Below are 17,469 nucleotides of genomic sequence, written 5' to 3'. Positions count from 1 at the left end.
CCCATATACCCATCCTTCCCTTAGCAACACAGAGATTGGGTACCAGTCTTAAGGAGGTTGGTTATGTTAAAGACACTGTTTAAATGGCAAAAGCTAGGAAAAATGAAGAATCCTAAATGAAGAGTTAGGATAGTAGTATGGATTCTATAGTCAGACTCTAAAAAACAGACATGCAGTTATCATATATTATTTAGTTTATAAACTAAATCCACTTCTTATGAAGGAAATTAGAAGGCCAAAACCACTTCACATTGTTTTTATCTTACCAACTCCTAGCATCCTAGAAACCATAGTCATGGCTCCCAAGGAAACAAAGACAGTTTGTGCGGGGAATCAGAAAAAAAGATAGATGCTGCCTGTGGTTTTCGGTAATAATTTCTTATCATTGAAGTCTGGAAAACAAATGGAGATACAAATAATGAAATCTTATAGCAATGATCAGTTGTAAGATGCTATAATGATCCTGACTATGCTTACCGTTATTTAGATTGTCATAAAAATGGAAAGATGAAAATCAAAAATTTTGTTGAGAATCTATAGATCCTCAAGTTTGAGAAAAATAGTGTTAGAGACAATCTTTACTGATGGATCTAGGAAAGAAGGCGAGATAACGAATTTTGCCTGTTCCTAAGAGAGGGTGGCATCTGACACAGAAACCTCTTTTGGGGAAAGACTGGTATTTGATGTACTAAAAATAAAGTAACACACAGCTTATTTCTACTCCTGAAAACTGATTTACTACAATGGGAGCCAGGGCAAGTCTGTAATAACTACGTGTGTCTTAGAGCAACAATCACTCTTTCTCAATCTTTGAGATGGCAGAAAAAGTGCTCTAATGGAATTCTAAATTCTCTAGATAATGTCTCACAAAATTAGAAAAGTTCCCTACAACCAACTAACAAACTTAACTGATCCCTAGTCATGTATATGCATTTAAATGTAAAGGAAATGTATTATTTATTTATTTTCCTCCTAAAAGTAAGATACCCTAAAAAATTTAGAAAGTTGGTCTAGTATTATAATTTAATTTGATACCTCAAATCATTGCTGTTACTTGCTTTCTAAGAATTCACAGAAAATCATATATTTTAAGTATTATTCAACACACTATTTCCTTTCATCGAGTTCTAACTGTACTTTAACAAGTATGTGTATGCCAAAGCACTATAATTTTAATCTCTTCTTTGCATTAGATTTACATCTGCAACTTTAATCATTTCCTTCAATTTCCTAAATATAAAAGACTTTTGAACCAAAATTACAAGTCTGCTAAAACATGACAAATTATTAGCTGCATCTAAATAAGGTAGGGTTTTTCATTTAGATGAATGGCTTTGAAGCAGGTAAAATAAACATTAAGATTAAATGTTAAAATCATAATATTTATAATTAAAATGTGAAAGCTTCAATTAATGTTACATACTATTTGATCTTGAAATTTTTGAGCTGGAAGGGACTACAGAGATTACTTAACTCAAAGACTTCATTTTTATTTTTATTGTATTTTAAATATTTATTGATTTATTTGGCTGTGCTGCGCCTTAATTGTGGCATGCAAGATCTTTAGTTGTGATATGTAAACTCTTAGTTGAGGCATGTGGGATCTAGTTCCCTGACCAGGGATTGAACCCAGGCCCCTCCGCATTGGGAGAATTGAGTCTTAGCCCCTGGACCACGAGGGAAGTCCCAGCAAAGGCTTCATTTTCAGATGCAAAAACTGAATCTTTTTTTTTTCCTGGTAACTTTGACCAGAACCCAGTCTCCCAACTCGTTAGCCTTTATTCAACCACGTAGATATTTACTGTAGACACCACATTAAGTTATCCTGGTGTCCATTAATGTGGAAATACCATTCAGAGGGAACATCACTCACTGGCCTCAGGATGAAGCTACAATTATCCAGGACCAGAAAATCTAATCCCAACTCAGCTGTGGCCTGGATGGCACGAAGCAAGCCATTAAGTGCGAGTTATAAAAATAAGGACTAGAGTAATTTACAGGTATCTACCTAAATTGGTTGTTGCAAGCAGTGGTAATAAAAAATGACTATAAAGCATCCAGCATCTCTAAGTGCGAATGAAATACTTAATAACAAAAAACTCAACTATATTTAAACCAAGGAGTAATAACCTCTTTGAGTCATCACTAGGAGGGAGTATATATTAGCTGTTGCGTGTCCTTATGCCATCTGAACAAGCTAATGCGGGGGCTTATCTAACAAGTTCAGCACCTCCTGAATTTTCCTAGTTTTTCATAATCTGTCTTTATGTTGACCTAAGCCATATAGAAATGATCAATTAAGAACAAATTAGAACTCTGTGACTTATCAAATGCACTACTCATTACTAAACAGAGACAAATGTTAATGAAGCATTTGTAGTGTTGCAAAGAATCTGAAAATTTTACTATAGAACTATCCTGCAACTGATATATGCAGAGCATAAACCCTGCCAAATACTATTCTCTAACAGCAAAATATAGTTTCCTGGGTGACATGTAAAATCGTCCAGTTGGAGCTGACCTTTAGAAAACAAAAACTTATCAACTAGATTCTCCTGGATAAGAAATAAATCTCGCAACTTCAAGGGATGGGAAGAATGAATAAGTAGGTTTTTACAGTATTGTAAAAAAAAAAATAGAAACATATTTTGAGGGACAAATTGCATATACTATGCATAGGAAATAGTCTGAAAGAAAGAAAATACCCAGAGGTGCTAATAGAGGTTATTTCTATGGGTAGAATTTTTTTAGTTTAATTTCTGTTGGAGTATAGTTGATTTACAATGTTGTATTCATTTCAGGTATACAGACAGGTGAGTCAGGTATACATATACATATATCCACTCTTTTTTAGACTCTGTCCCCATACAGGTCATTACAGAATATTGAGTAGAGGTCCCTGAGCTATACAGTAGTTTTTTTTTTTTTTTTTTTAATTTTTATTGGAGTATAGCTGCTATGCTTCCCCTGGTGGCTCAGAGGTTAAAGCGTCTGCCTGCCGTGCAGGAGACCTGGGTTCGATCCCTGAGTCGGGAAGATCCCCTGGAGACGGAAATGGCAACCCACTCCAGTATCCTTGCCTGGAGAATCCCATGGTGGGAGGAGCCTGGTGGGCTACAGTCCACGGGGTGGCAAAGAGTCGGACACGACTGAGCGACTTCACTCACTCATAGCTGCTACGAGGGTAGAATTTTTTGTTGTTTTCTTTTTCTCCTTTGTGCTTATCTGTTTTGTCGGATTTTTGAATGTGGATTAATTGTACCATATTTTTTAAAAGATTACTTTTAATGGCAAAAAAAAATTGCTTTAGTTTCTTGTGTTGAGGGAGGTAAGGTACTCTCATGCCCACTTCAAAATAAAACCAGAAGGCTTCAAATGTTAATTGATGGCAGTGATAGAAATGGGAGTTGCCTTCAGGGTTCTTGGGTCCTGATGTGGTTCTTCGTTACTTTAGGGGGCCAGCAGAGGGGGAGAAAGTCTCAGGAGGCTACTTCAAGGTGAGCTCTCCCCCTGAGTAAGTACTAAAGGGCATAACTGTAAATGGTTCTAACCATTCCCAAACCTCTACGTGGCATGCATTTCTTCCCACCATTTTCACTTCTGGCTTGTATGTCTCCGTCTTAAATTTAAACAAGCATTGCTTTCAGTGTTTAATTACAACTTAATGGAAACACTACTTGCATTCAAATTAGCTTTTCGTTTTCACAACACGAATGTGCATCCAAGTTATTGTGTCATTATAATCTCATGTTATAATGGCTTCATAATGCAAGTCCCTGCAGAGTTGAATTACTAGTTTCCTATGGTAATCACCCATCACTAGAATATCATAATCACATAAGCACAGTCCCCACATGCTTCCACTGCAATCATTTTGACATTGTAAGAGCATTTTAATAGTATTAGCATAGATTCTCCAGAGAAATCATCTCATTGTCACTACATTGCCATATAAGATTAATTGTGATGGAGCCCTGTCATTGTGATATGAAAGCTTAAAAAATATTTTTTAAAAAAGTGACGCTTAGCAGTAAAGCATTTCACTTCTCAAAAGGTCAGTGCATTTTACAGGAAGGTTGGCTTTGAGACCTTTAATTGAAGAAATTTCCTTTCGCAGGAGGTGAGGCTTTAGTTTTCGTTGTTTCTTTGTGTTTGTTCAGGATTCACACAACAGTAAGAAAGGAGGTCAGTTCCCTCTCTGTGGTACAGAAAGGAAAAGCAGACGCTGTCCCTGTCTTTAAGGACTTTGTAATTTAGTCAGGTTTATGACCAATTACATGCAGCATTAATACTCTTATGCTAATTTTTAAAAGAATTTTTTTTTTTATGTGGCCCATTTTAACATCTTTATTGAATTTGTTACAGTGTTCTTTACCAGCTGAGCCACCAGGGAAACCCAATGTTACAATATTGCTTCTGTTTTATGTTTTGGGTTTTTTTTGGCCATGAGGCAAGTCTGATCTTAGCTCCCCAGCCAGGGATCTAACACACACCCCCTACATTGGAAGGTGAAGTCTTAACTACTGGACTGTCAGGGAAGGCCCTGTATGCTAAATTTTGAAGTCACTGGTGTTACATACCTATGAGAACAACCACACAAGGTGCTCCTGAAAAGAAAAGGTTTGCCAGTTAATAAAGGGTCAGACAAAGACTGTACGGCAGGATTGGAGTCCAGGTTATCAGCCTTCCTCACAGTCCAGCTGTCATCTTTGAAGCCGTTAACCCCAGGAAGAAGGAAAGCCACCAGAGACACTAGTAGGTTTCACAGCGACAGCCCCACCCAAGGACGAAGCAAAAAGAGGTTGTGGGCATGAAACCGCTCCTCTGCTGGGATCTGAGGAGAGCATGGAAGCTGGACCTTGATCTTTCTCATTAACAGAGGGACGAGCAGAGATGGTCTCCCTAAGCGCCACATCAAGGCTCAGAAAAGCACCTCCCAGGCCCTGACACTCTTTGGTTTGAAGCCACAGGGTAAACTGACTGTGTGTGTCAGTGACAAATGACATGTGATGCAGAGCCTGGCAGGGTACTGTGTTCACTGGAGGAGCCTCTGATCTTCTCTGGAGACACTGGGTGGGGCGGGGGGGGCGCGGCGCGGATTGCAAACGGATTATCCTAACTCTCAAGGAATCCTCCTCTCTGCTCAATGTTCAGTCAGAGTCAGGTCACAGCCAGCATTGAGCACGGTGACAGGCCTGTGGCAGGCCTTCTAGAGATGCTGACGGATGGAGGAGTTCATTATCGTGGCTGGAGAGAATACGCAGGCTTCAGAGCTGCTGTGGGTCTGAAAACGCAGGGGGCAGATGTAGAATACGGACTCTCTGGTTGCATTAACGGCAGAGGAATTACCAACTGGCCACGTCTCTTACATTATTAAAGATTGCCCATTTTCTTAATGATAGCAAATATCAGCATTCAGAGGGCTCATGGTCACTAATTTTGCCTTTCTTGAGTTATATGTGCCTGCGAAATCTCAGAACTATGCCATGGCTCAGTTTCCCAAAAGAACTAATGACACTTTTAAAATTGGAGCACAGTGAGATACAGATGTGCTTTCTAGGTGCTCAAAGCTGCTTTTCCTGACAGGCTGTGGAGCAATATTATTACATAAACAAAATTAGCTATCCTTCCTTTAGAAGTGATTTTTAATTTCATAGGTAAAGTCTATGGCCCTCGATACCCTAATGTTCCTTGAGTTCTTACATGGGCATCACATGACATTCAACTCTTTCTCAGGCTGTTCTTCAGAGTAACTCTTGTCATATACTTTTCATTATGAATTCATATCAAAAATTACTCTGATTACCTTTGGTTATCAGTTTTCTATTATCTTATTATTAGACATACTGAGATTAAAAAATCAGAAACTCAGGGAGATTTGAATGCAAGAGCACTAACCATAAGAACAGAAATTTTATTTATCATGGGACATATACTGACATCTTGATGCTGCTTAAAAAATACCAGTTTCCCTCTCTTGTTCAAATGTATTGAAGGCAACAGACATCATTCATGATAATATGCAATTGGTTAATCTTTTGATACAAACAAAATTTAGAAGCTATGTGATATCACTTATATGTGGAATCTAAAATATGAACATATCTGTGAAGCAAAACAGACTCATAGACACAGACACAGCCTTGTGGGAGCCGGGGGGGTGGGTAGCAAGTGGATGGACTAGGACTTTCGGATTAACAGATGCAAACTATTACAATAGAATGGGTAGATAATAAGATCCTACTGTAGAGCACAGAAAACTATATTCAATGTCCTGGGATAAACCATAATAGGAGAGAATATGAGAAAGAATTTATATATATGTAAGACTGATTCACTTGGCGGTACAGCAGAAAGTAACACAACATTGTAAATCAACTATACATTGATTTTTTAAAAAGCTAGAAGCTATATAATATCTTAAGTGCCATCATAAGTTAATGCTAACGTGCTGTATTCCAAAAATGGAAGAATACACAGAGATGGGACAGCATACTACTTTATGAAAATATCACTATTTCCCAAAAAGAAAGAAAAGCTAGAAATTTACCAACTACATCCATATTACAAAAAAAATGTTGACTTGCTCTGAGTGTGTCTTTGGGTAAATCACTTAAGTCTGTGGGCCTGTTTTCTCATTAATAAGACAAAGGAATAAGCAAAGTGATTTCTAACATTCCTTTCGGATACAACTTCTATGATTCTATGTGAAGTAGCATTCAAAGAACTGTAAACTGGTTTTGTAGCCGCCCCTCCAAGAGTTCACTGTGTTTAGATGTTAAACAAATGGGGATATAAATGTAGTAGAAAATCAGGCAAAACATTGCTATGCAAGGACATAAAAAATATTGATCTTTCTAGTTCTTTTTCTGATTTCCCACCAAGGCAAACCATCCTATAACAAACTATATTATAGTATTCACTGTTAACTTCAGATTATTACTAGCAAATGAAAGAAAAATATTTTGCTACCCAGATGATTACTTTTCTATGGTCACCCTTTATATTGCTTATGACTAAGAGTAAGATAGAGGCACTAGTATAAAATAATGGTGGTGATTAGCCCTCAGATAAATGACGCTGACTGTCTAAACTGGGACCCCCAGTTAAGAACTGGGCTGCACAGCAGGAGGTGAGAGGCAGGTGAGCAAGCAAAGCTTCATCTGTATTTACAGCCATTTCCCATCACTCACATTACCTCCTGAGCTCTGCCTCCTCTTAGATCAGGGATAGCATTAGACTCACATAGGAGCATGAACCCTACTCTATGTGAATCACACTGAAACCATCCCCCACCTCCACCCTGGGTCTATGGAAGAATTGTCTGCCATGAAACCAGTCCCTGGTGCCAAAAAGGTTGGGACTACTGGTCTAAGCAACTGAAAACACTTGGCTCTTTCCCAAGTACCAGCTAAAATGATCCATTATCTAAGTATATGTGTACACTGATACACATGCATACATAGGTAATTACATTTTATATTGTTTTCAGAGTTTCTAATCATCACAGTACAGGTGCAGAAACTATTCTGAAAACGACTGTGTGCCAACTTTTCAACTAAGAATTATTTTACTTTTTAGTGGGCAAGTGAGATAAGTATAAAAAGTCAATTTACTTGTTTTTTGTCACTGTTTTCAGAAAGTGGGACGTGTAGGCACTCAGTCGTGTCCGACTCTTTGTGACCCCATGGACTGTAGCCTAGCAGGATCCTCAGTCCATGGGATCTTCCAGGCAAGAATACTGGAGTGGGTTGCCATTTCCTTCTCCAGATATATACTCCACTGGTGTTCAAATTGATTTTAGGTGATATATGGACATTTTAAAATGTTTAAAAAAAGTATTTACTTATTTTAATGTATGTTAGGGGGAAAAGTAATCAACACTGCAAGCCTGTGATTTCAGACGTGTTTGCTTAGGATGAGGCCAAAGAAAAACAACGGGTTGGTTTAAAGAAAAATATTGTCATTAGTAGTGAAGGTAGTACATAGGCATAGCAAACACTCTTATTTTTTTAACTTTTTTTAAATTAAACCTTTTATTTTATATTGGAGTATAGCCAATTAACAATGCTGTGATGGTTTCAGGTGGACAGTGAAGGGATTCAGCCACACAGATACATGGATCCACCTCCCCCAAACCCCCTCCCACCCAGGCTGCCACATAGCATTAAGCCGAGTTCCCTGTGTTGTACTTTAGGTCCGTGTTGGGCAAACACTTTTAAAGATGATATGAGAGTGAATCAAATTTGATGAATACCAATGAATGATGAATTTACTCATTCATTCTGATGAACATTATACACAGAGAGTTCAAATCAGGTACTCTGTGATAACCTAGATGTGTGGGATGGGGTGGAAGGGAGGTTCTACAGGGAGGGGACATATGTATACCTATGGCTGATTCCTGTTGAGGTATGGTAGAGACTAGAACAACACTGTAAAGCAATTATCCTCCAATTGAAAATGAATGAATTTTTAAAATGACATTTAACATCTCTGCAATGTCTTGTAATATATTTAATTTTTCTGGCCTATTAAGGAACTAACTCCTGTTCTGGAGGTAACATCCCCACAACACATCAGAAATATAATCTTGACTTCTAATTAGTCAGAGAAAGTTATTATCCAGTTTTAATTCTCAGACCTTTTCATTGATCCTGTAATTGACATTATTTTAAATGATATGGATATAAAAATATAAATATGATATTATATGGTGTAAAAAAATATAGATCGAGACATTGTGGTCAGACATAGTACAACTACTTAGTAAGCTTTCCAATTTTTATAGAATAAAACTCTAAAGTTTTAATGCATCACTCTTTTTAGAGAAACAAGATATAAATAAACTCTCCTTTAGTGACAGTGTTGTAAAATCATCACATTATATAGGAATAATTCATGAAAACTTGGGCTTCCCTTCTCTGGTGGCTCAGACAGTAAAGTATCTGCCTGCAATGCGGGAGACATGGGTTCAATCCCTGGGTTGGGAATATCCCTTGGAGAAGGGAATAGATATCCACTCCAGTGTTCTTGCCTGGAGAATCTCATAAACAGAGGAGCCTGGCAAGCTACAGTGCCAGAGGTAGCAAAGAGTCAGACATGACTGAGCACTAACACTTTCACTTTTCTTAACGAAAACTTATTTTAGCCAAAGTATTACTAAAAACAAAAATAAAAATAAGTAAGTGGAGACAGCTTCATCAGATAACACAGTATCCTTACATAATGCCTTATGAAAACTCCACATTAAAAAAAAATGCAATTCTGATTTTTAAAAGCAAAATAATTTAGAAACTAATCATTTTGACCTCACTGTGGCAAGAATACGTAACAGCAAAGGCCCGTGAAATATCCCTAATGCTAGAAACTGTATATGTTCTTGTATATATTTTAAACCTAACAATTAAATGACATTCAGTAGGCAAGAATATATAGAACTATGTAGAATCTGCACAGAGACTGTTTAAACTTGAATCTCTTAGCTTGACATATTTTAATTTTTCCACTGAAATACTCTGATAGACAAAAAGTTAAAATGGCAATACCTGGGAGGAATGAAGAAGGTCAGAAAGGAACATCGCAAGTGGATCTGCTGAAATCCTCTATTTCCCTGGACACATAGAAGGGCAGATACGGCTGTAAGGTCAAAGTCTCCATCATGTCTGTACTTAAAACAGCAGAATCTTCACTACTTATGCACTCGGCTGCTCCCAGATATTTAGTTCCATAGGAAAAAGAATACTTGCAAACTATTCTTTGCTGGTTGATACTGGGGCAAGTTCAAAAGAACACGGAAGCCAAAGGGAATCAGTGTTAGGCCTTAGATCTGCACTGGAGGCCAGTGGCCCCTTCTGAAATTCCTGTGTTGTGTGAATTTGTGCAGTGGCAAATGGAGGCTCTGAGGTTAAAAACTGAACTTGGAGAAACTGCAGCCTGGGAAACTATAACTCGTAGAAAAGCACTGACTCATGAAACGATAGACGTGCCATAGACCAGGGAGTGATAAATAAGAACATGTGTCAAATAATCTAGGCTAAAACTAGCAAAGACGTCCTTGTAGCCTTTCCTGGGTAAAGGTTTCAACAATACTTTTCTATGGAATGACTGGTAATGAAAACCACATTCTACCTATGTGTGTATTCTCTTATGTAAACATGCATACCTTACTGTTCAAATTTAATCTGTCCCTCTAAATGTGATGGTAGCAAATTTTGCATTACAGGAGAGAGAGATATATATCTATGTATATATAATTATATATAAAGAAGAAATGAATTATATATTCATATGATTATATAATTATATACATAATTCATTTCATCTTTGAAGAAATAATTCTCTTATTTGAACTTATTAATATGGACATTTTAAAAGTTTACAAATGTAGAAAGTGCAGTGTAATGAACCCCTATGTATCATCATGCAGCTTCAGCAGTAATTCCAACTACAAACAGTTTTTGAAGGGAAAAATAATGTTTCACAGCTCATACAAAACCATTCAACCAATTATCCCAAATATTACCAACATACTTTTATAAACCCACATGACAATCCTCTAAGGATTTCTGGCTATCCGTTTACTGCAAAAGACATTTTAAAAGAGAGCTTTTTAAAAAAACAACAAAAACTACAATTCTGTTCTGAAGCTGAACATAGTGGTTTTCCAGTATCAACTCTAGTATGCATGGTTGATGCAGACAGGGCACATCAACATCTTTGAGCTTTTCATGTTCCCAATGTTTCTTCAAATATAAGAGCTTATCTAACTTCCTCTTGGTTCATCCTCTTTCTTCAGAGACTCTGCTGCTTTCATGGACATTTTTAGCTGATAATAAGGAGGCAGAGATTCAGAACACATCTTACAGCAGAAGCACAAGATGTCACCCTCTAGGGAAAAGATGTGTGATAGGACCAAAGTGTATTTTATATCCTGTTACCCTTTTTGATGGCATAAGTATGCAGACTAGTCAAGGCATGTTTTTGATTCAGAGAGGATATTTTAGGTTAAAAATATGTGCTAGTTGTCATCACAAATATCTGGATGGTGATAGTTCAGATGGCAAGATATACTTGCTTACATGCATTTTATGGTTAACAGCTTAATACACTATGTAGAATTCATTGAATCATGTTGCTTTGATTTTCATCAGTTCAATCTTTTAAGTCACAAACATAAAGCTCTCCTCCAAGTAATGTTAAGAGGTTCCTGAACTGAGTAGACTCTCCAAAAATTTGTAGTTATCACTTGATTGCTCAAATTTGATAATTTTTTTTAAACCCTCCAAGAATGGTAGTTTCTAGAGACCATTGGGTTTCCCTGGAGGCTCAAACAGTAAAGAATCCACCTGCAATGCAAGAGACCCAAGTTTGAAGGGTCAAGAAGACCCCCTGGAGAAGGGAATGGCTACCCACTCCAGTATTCTTGCCTGGAAAATCCATGGACAGAGGAGCCTTGCAGGCTGTACAGTCCTTGGGGTCACAAAGAGTTGGACACAACTGAGTGACTAAGCACACACACATACAGAGACCATTATTACTGTAGCCTAGCCTGATGGGCTGAATTGTACCCCCTCTAAACATTCTCAGGTTCAAGTCCTAACCCCCACTGTCTTAGGATGTGACATATTTAGACATAGGGTCTTTAAAAAAGGTAACTATGTCAAAAAGAGTTTGTTATGGTAGGTCCTACTCTAACAGACTATCTCATGTAGTTGGAAGAAAAGATTAGGACACAGAGAGAAGACCATGTGACGACACAGGGAGGAGGGGGCAATGAACAAGCAGAAAAGAGAAACTTCAAAAGAAACCAAATCTACCTACAACCGTGATCTCGGACTTCTAGCCTCCAGAAAAATGAAAAAATCAATTTCTTTTGTTTAAGTCACCCTGTGATATTTTGTTATGCAGCCCTAACAAACCAATACAATCAGTAATAGAGGTCGTGTAGTCCAAGCCATGGAAGTGGCCTTTAATTACACCAGGGGACTCTGCGTCTATCAAGTGAGTAGAAAATTTGTCAAGAGTCTGGCCAGGCATATGCAATATAATCTAATCCTTTTTGACAAATGTTGATGCCAATGAGGTGACAGCTCAGTGTATAGACTGAGAGTAAATAAATCATTATTGCAGTTATTTGTCAGGGCTTAATAGAAAAGCTTGCTGAAAAGTTAAGCAGATACCACACACAACAGATGTGGCAGCTGTATAATTTGAAATACCCCTGAACCAGGGGATCCCCTTCATATTTCCTATAAACTTTCACAGACCAAGAATATGACGTCTAACTTTTCAGAGACATAAGGAATGTAGTAGATGAGACCTAGAAAGGTGACAGAATAAATATGATAACTTTGAGATTGTAGGAAAGAAAATACTTTAAATATTCCAAAAATCAATAATATACAAGTTTGAAAATAGTAAGCAATATTAAGAAAGACATTTTTTTTGGTACACAAAAATACTAAGGATTTTGTGGTTTCAGTGGACTTTCAATTGCACACGGAGCATTAAATTCATAATAATATTTACCAACAGAGTCTTCAAAGTGTTTTTAAAACACTAAATAATTACCCAATTAAGCCATTGCGAGATAAGCTGTCATTACTCTAGATTTAGTGGAAAGGACTAATAATTATTATTTTAACAGTTTCTGTGAAGAAAGACTCGGTGTTTACTGAACACAACTGTGAGACACAGATCAGCCTTTTAGTGAATAGGGAACAGAGAAAGCAAAAGGTTGATTAGATAAGTGAATTCAGAGGAAGACAGAGACGATTAAGAACTAAAAACCATGACCAGTGAGAACAGAGAATTTAATATGCAAAACAGAGACCAAAATTGGCAGAAAGCTACTTATGAAAACTGCCAATATTCATTGTGGCCAACTGACAGTGGGGGATCTTTGGTCATGCCCTGAACAACATAATTCATCACACCAGCGCTCAGGGCAGTCATGTCCAAGCAATTTATCATCATCATATCATTCGTCGGAGTAAGAGAGGGGGAGAACTTTGATTGTTAACCTCTAGGGAGACTGGATTTATAGCCAACATCCCTAAGAAGGCAGCATGGCTCTGCCCTAAGCAAAATGCTCCCTGCTTTACTTCTGTTTAAGTCAGAGGAAAAGAGGGAACACGTTGCTTCCTGCATGGGGAGAGCAAAATCTAGGTCTGATCCTGTTAGATCTGAAATAAGGAAGCAAGGAAATGATATTTAAAGTATTGTCTGAGGCTGCTTTAAAAAAAATTAGAAAGTAGTTAATGGTAAGTTTAGATGATTCATTTCAAGTGTCCCTTGGTGACAAAATAATTTCTGCACTGCATCCATTGATATAACTACATTTGGAAAGAACTATCCCTTAACAATGAATATGTGAACCTTCCTCTATATTGTAAAACTTGGGAAGAATGCTGAAATTTTAATAATGTATTTGTATAGAAAAATACATCTATATTTTATAAATATATAAAATATATTTATATATTGTAAATATACATTTTATATTATATATATTTTAAGTATATAAAATATACTTATATTTTATATATTTATAAATATATCTGTATCTAGATATAAATATATATAAACTGCATTTTTCAAAATGAAAATGACAACCTTAATTGCTATCCCTTATGGACATTGAACCTTTATGTACTTTACACTTTGACACCTGCTGCCCTTAGAGAATGTGATTAAACATCTAAATGCTGTCTTCATCACCTTTGATTAAAATCACAAAGTTGACTTGAGTGTTATGGAAACAAGTCTACCTGCTGTCTCATGTGATAGTTAAAGGAACACTGGTCACAATAGCAGGTTCTTACAGAACCTTCCCTCTTTTAGGCTCCCAAGATATCTGATAAGCTGGAAACCAGTAATCCCTGGAGGTATGTGGCTTAGCCCTTACCTGAGTGTATTAGTCAGAATAGGCTAGGTTATGTGATTTAACAAACAAATCCCCAAACCCTGGGGCCTAAACCCAACAGAAGCTGATTTCTGGCTCACACTGTGTCTAACACAGAGTGTTGGGGACTCGGCCGGTTGTCTTCATTCTATGTTCCAGGCTGACAGAACAGCCACTGTCTAGAAAACCAGTGGTCACTCTGGCAGAGGGAAAGAGAGCGGGGTATGCCTCTCATTGGCTTTTAAAGCTTCCACCTGAGAGTGACACAGGTCACTCCACTTCTATTTAATTAACCAAAGCAACTCCATGGCCATGCCTCATTGGAAGGGGACAGAGAAGTAGACAACAGTTAGGACTCCCATGCTGAGCAGGCAGAGACAGTTGTAATCAGAGAGATAATGGTTTCATGAAACAGGTCGTCAGAACCACAGAGCCAGTTTATACCAGATGACTAAGTGGGAGCAGATATTTTATTTTTCGTCTTCCTTTTTTTTTTTTTTTAAGTGAGGGAGGAATGTCTATGAATGAGAAGGCTTTTTTTAAATGAAACATTTTTAGAAAAACAGGAACCATTGAGAAACAGAACGATGCTGTGTTCAGTATATGAAAAACATATTCAACAACCATCTCAGGTTTTCCTATTAACAGTGATGTTCATGGGCAGTACACAGCTTAAGGACTTCTCAGCAGGGTTACTGTTTGGTTCACTGGGGTATTTAAGACAGGTAGAAGAAAGATTCCTCATATGGTAACACTTTAAAGTAACAAGAATGGATATTTTCCAAGATCAGAAGCTCCTCCCATTCTCTGTAGTTCATTATTTTGTCTTCAGGCTTAATTCTGAGAGCAACTTCTACAAGCCTTACATAGGGGTCCACTGCCTACTACAATACCAGGTATCTTAGGGCCAAGCGCAAGACTAAGAAGGCATTAAATACATAGGGATAGACTTTTCAAGACTGTAAATGATCTGTTGTTCTTTGCTCCGATCTGGGTCAAATTTTAACTGTGCGCACTGCAAAGTGTATAAGGAGATCAACCAGTCAATCCTAAAGGAAATCAACCCTGAATATTCATTGGAAGGACTGATGCTGAAGCAGACACTCTAGTACTTTGGCCATCTGAGGCAAAGAGCCAACTCACTGGAAAAGACCCTGATGTTCCGAAAGACTGAAGGCCAAAGAAGAGGGTAGCAGATGATGAGATGGTTGGATAGCATCACCAGTTCAATGGACATGAATCTGAGCAAACTCCAGGAGATAATGGAGGACAGGGAAGCCTGGCATGCTGCAATCCATGGGGTCACAGAGTTGGACACGACTTAGCGACTGAACAACAACAGAATATTTATTTAAAAAAAATCTACACTACATATAGTTTAGTCACTTTTATAACAATAAAGCAGCATCTAGCCTCCACAAATAAACACAGCATTTCATAAAGTAGAACTCTTATCCTTTTTAAAATTAAGTTGCTATCTTGCTATCAACAGTCAGTCAGCTGTCTGATTTCTTTTTCTTTGCCTCTTGCACTGAGATTTCTTTTTGAAGGGGCTTGGTTATTTCTGGAATTACATCAGGCCTTCAGGATAAGAGCTGTACACCCCTCCTGCCAATGTAAAATAAAATGTAACTGGCCAAGGAGGAGTTCTATTTCTTAGGGGTTTTTTCTTACTGATATTCATTCTATATGACAGTGAATGTGACAGATCCTTTAGGATAGGAGTCAGTGCTTGTCAGTTTTCTCCACTGGAGAAGTGATTTAAGGACGAATAGACTCGTGTGTCTACATATGGAGGAAGTTCTCTAAACGTCCCCCCACCCCAGGTGTCACTGCACCTGAGGAGTCTTCAAAATATCACATCGCAGCTGTAAATACATGATCATATCCGCACTTGAGAGTATCTGGAGTATCTTTACGATGGAAAGACCATGACAGTAAAATAAAGCGGCAAGCTGAGGCAGGCCCAAGGCTTAGAGGTATGATTTCAAAGCTTATAAAGGAGAACAAGCGTGGAATAGATGACCCTGATGCCAGCACAGCTGCCCAACTACGACCCCAGAGCACTTCTGCCCACCAACCCTGAGCTGGAGCCACGAGGCGCCCTTGGCCTCGTTCTGCGCGGGACTCTGCATCTCGGGTTTCAAGCTCGACTTTGCAGGACTTTAAACTTCGGGACTGAAGAAGGAAATGGAAACTCCAGTATTCTTGCCTGGAGAGTCCGAAGAACAGAGAAGCCTGGCAGGCTACATACAGTCCATGGGATCCAAAGAGTCGGACACGACTTAGCGACTAAACCACCACCACCAGACTTCGGGGCAACAAGCCACCGGCAAGCCTCGACCAGCCTCCCAGGCCTCCCGCAGCCTCAAGATCCCCGACTTTGCAGCTTCCCCGAGAGCGCTAGGAGAAAGGCAGCAAGAAGCCAAAGCCGTAGGGACTCCTGCCCCAGGCGGGACCTCCGCCGCGGTCCCTGCAGGAGTTCACGCGCCCAGCTCTTCAGCGACCGCACCCTTCCTACCGGGCCCACAGCTCCCGCGCCCGCTCCGGTTCCCGGGCGCCTTCCCTCCACTCGCTGCGCGCTGCCTTCTCCCTCGGGACCCTCTGCAGGGCCAACTTCCCGGGTCTTTGACTTGTCCCCAATCCCCGCCCACTTCACCCTCGGGTCTAGTCTTCTCCCAGCCCTACGGCCCTGACCGCGCCCACCTGCCCTCGGCCACGCCCACTAGGCGCCCGTAGGCCCCGCCCCCGACTTAGACTACTCGCAATGGGCTCCTGTTGGGCCACGCTCCAGACTCGGCCACGCCCAGCAGGTTGCTGCCAGGCCCCGCCTTAGGCCCCGCCCCCGCCCCTTCCGCCTCCAGGCTATTTGAGCTCAAGTTCGGAACGCTGGGCCTTCCCCTGAGCAGTCAGAAGACTTACAGTCTGAGAATCCGCTCAGCTGCTGAGCTGAGAACCCACTTCCTCTGCACAAGTCTGTTGTATCCGCCAGATATTCTGGAAGGAGAGGGTTCTCTCTCTAGTTCGGCTGAGTCTGAAGGATTAGGAACTAGAGCCCCCAGGGAGAAAGGAAGCAGTTGCATTTACCCCAGATCCCAGTTCTCCGTGTCAAAGTCTGGAACGGGAGGCCCTAGAAGCTATTTTGAGTTTCCTGCAAGGACGGCAAACCAGCGGGAGTGCACTGGCAGTTTGATGGCAAGAACAGAATTTGGATCAGCATCCTGAATACGGACAACGTTGAGTTTCTTTTTTTCTTTTTCCCTCCCAAATGATTTTTTAAATTGTGGTAAAATATACATAACATTTACTACTTTAAAGCATACAATTAGGTGGTATTTAGTAAATTCACGATGTTTGACATCAGTTTATTCCTTCATTGTTTCATGTTCATGGGCCTGAGGCATCTCTTCTTTAAAATGAGAGTGATGCTGTGAGCACTGGCCCAGGCACTTGACGTGACCAGATAGGCTTCCCTCGTGGCTCAGATGGGAAATAATCTTCCCGCAGTGCAGGAGACCAGGGTTCGATCCCTGGGTGGGGAAGATTCCCTGGAAAAGGAAATG

At 39.4% G+C, this 17,469-nt stretch overlaps 1 protein-coding gene across 1 annotated transcript in view; it reads right to left on the bottom strand.

Moving 5' to 3' along the window:
• The window catches only part of PTER (phosphotriesterase related), a 73,721-nt gene extending 57,175 nt beyond the window's left edge, over window positions 1-16,546 (bottom strand). Inside the window, exon 1 of the mRNA XM_043479626.1 lies at window positions 16,428-16,546. The gene's annotated coding sequence lies outside the window, so the exon portion shown is untranslated. The remainder of the gene's footprint in view (window positions 1-16,427) is intronic.
• Window positions 16,547-17,469: the final 923 nt, after the last annotated feature.

Source organism: Cervus canadensis, chromosome 10 (assembly GCF_019320065.1).
Source record: "Cervus canadensis isolate Bull #8, Minnesota chromosome 10, ASM1932006v1, whole genome shotgun sequence".
NCBI classification, from domain to species: Eukaryota; Metazoa; Chordata; class Mammalia; order Artiodactyla; family Cervidae; genus Cervus; species Cervus canadensis.
Note: the sequence above shows the minus strand (reverse complement) of the source record. Positions and strands in the feature narration are given on the sequence as shown.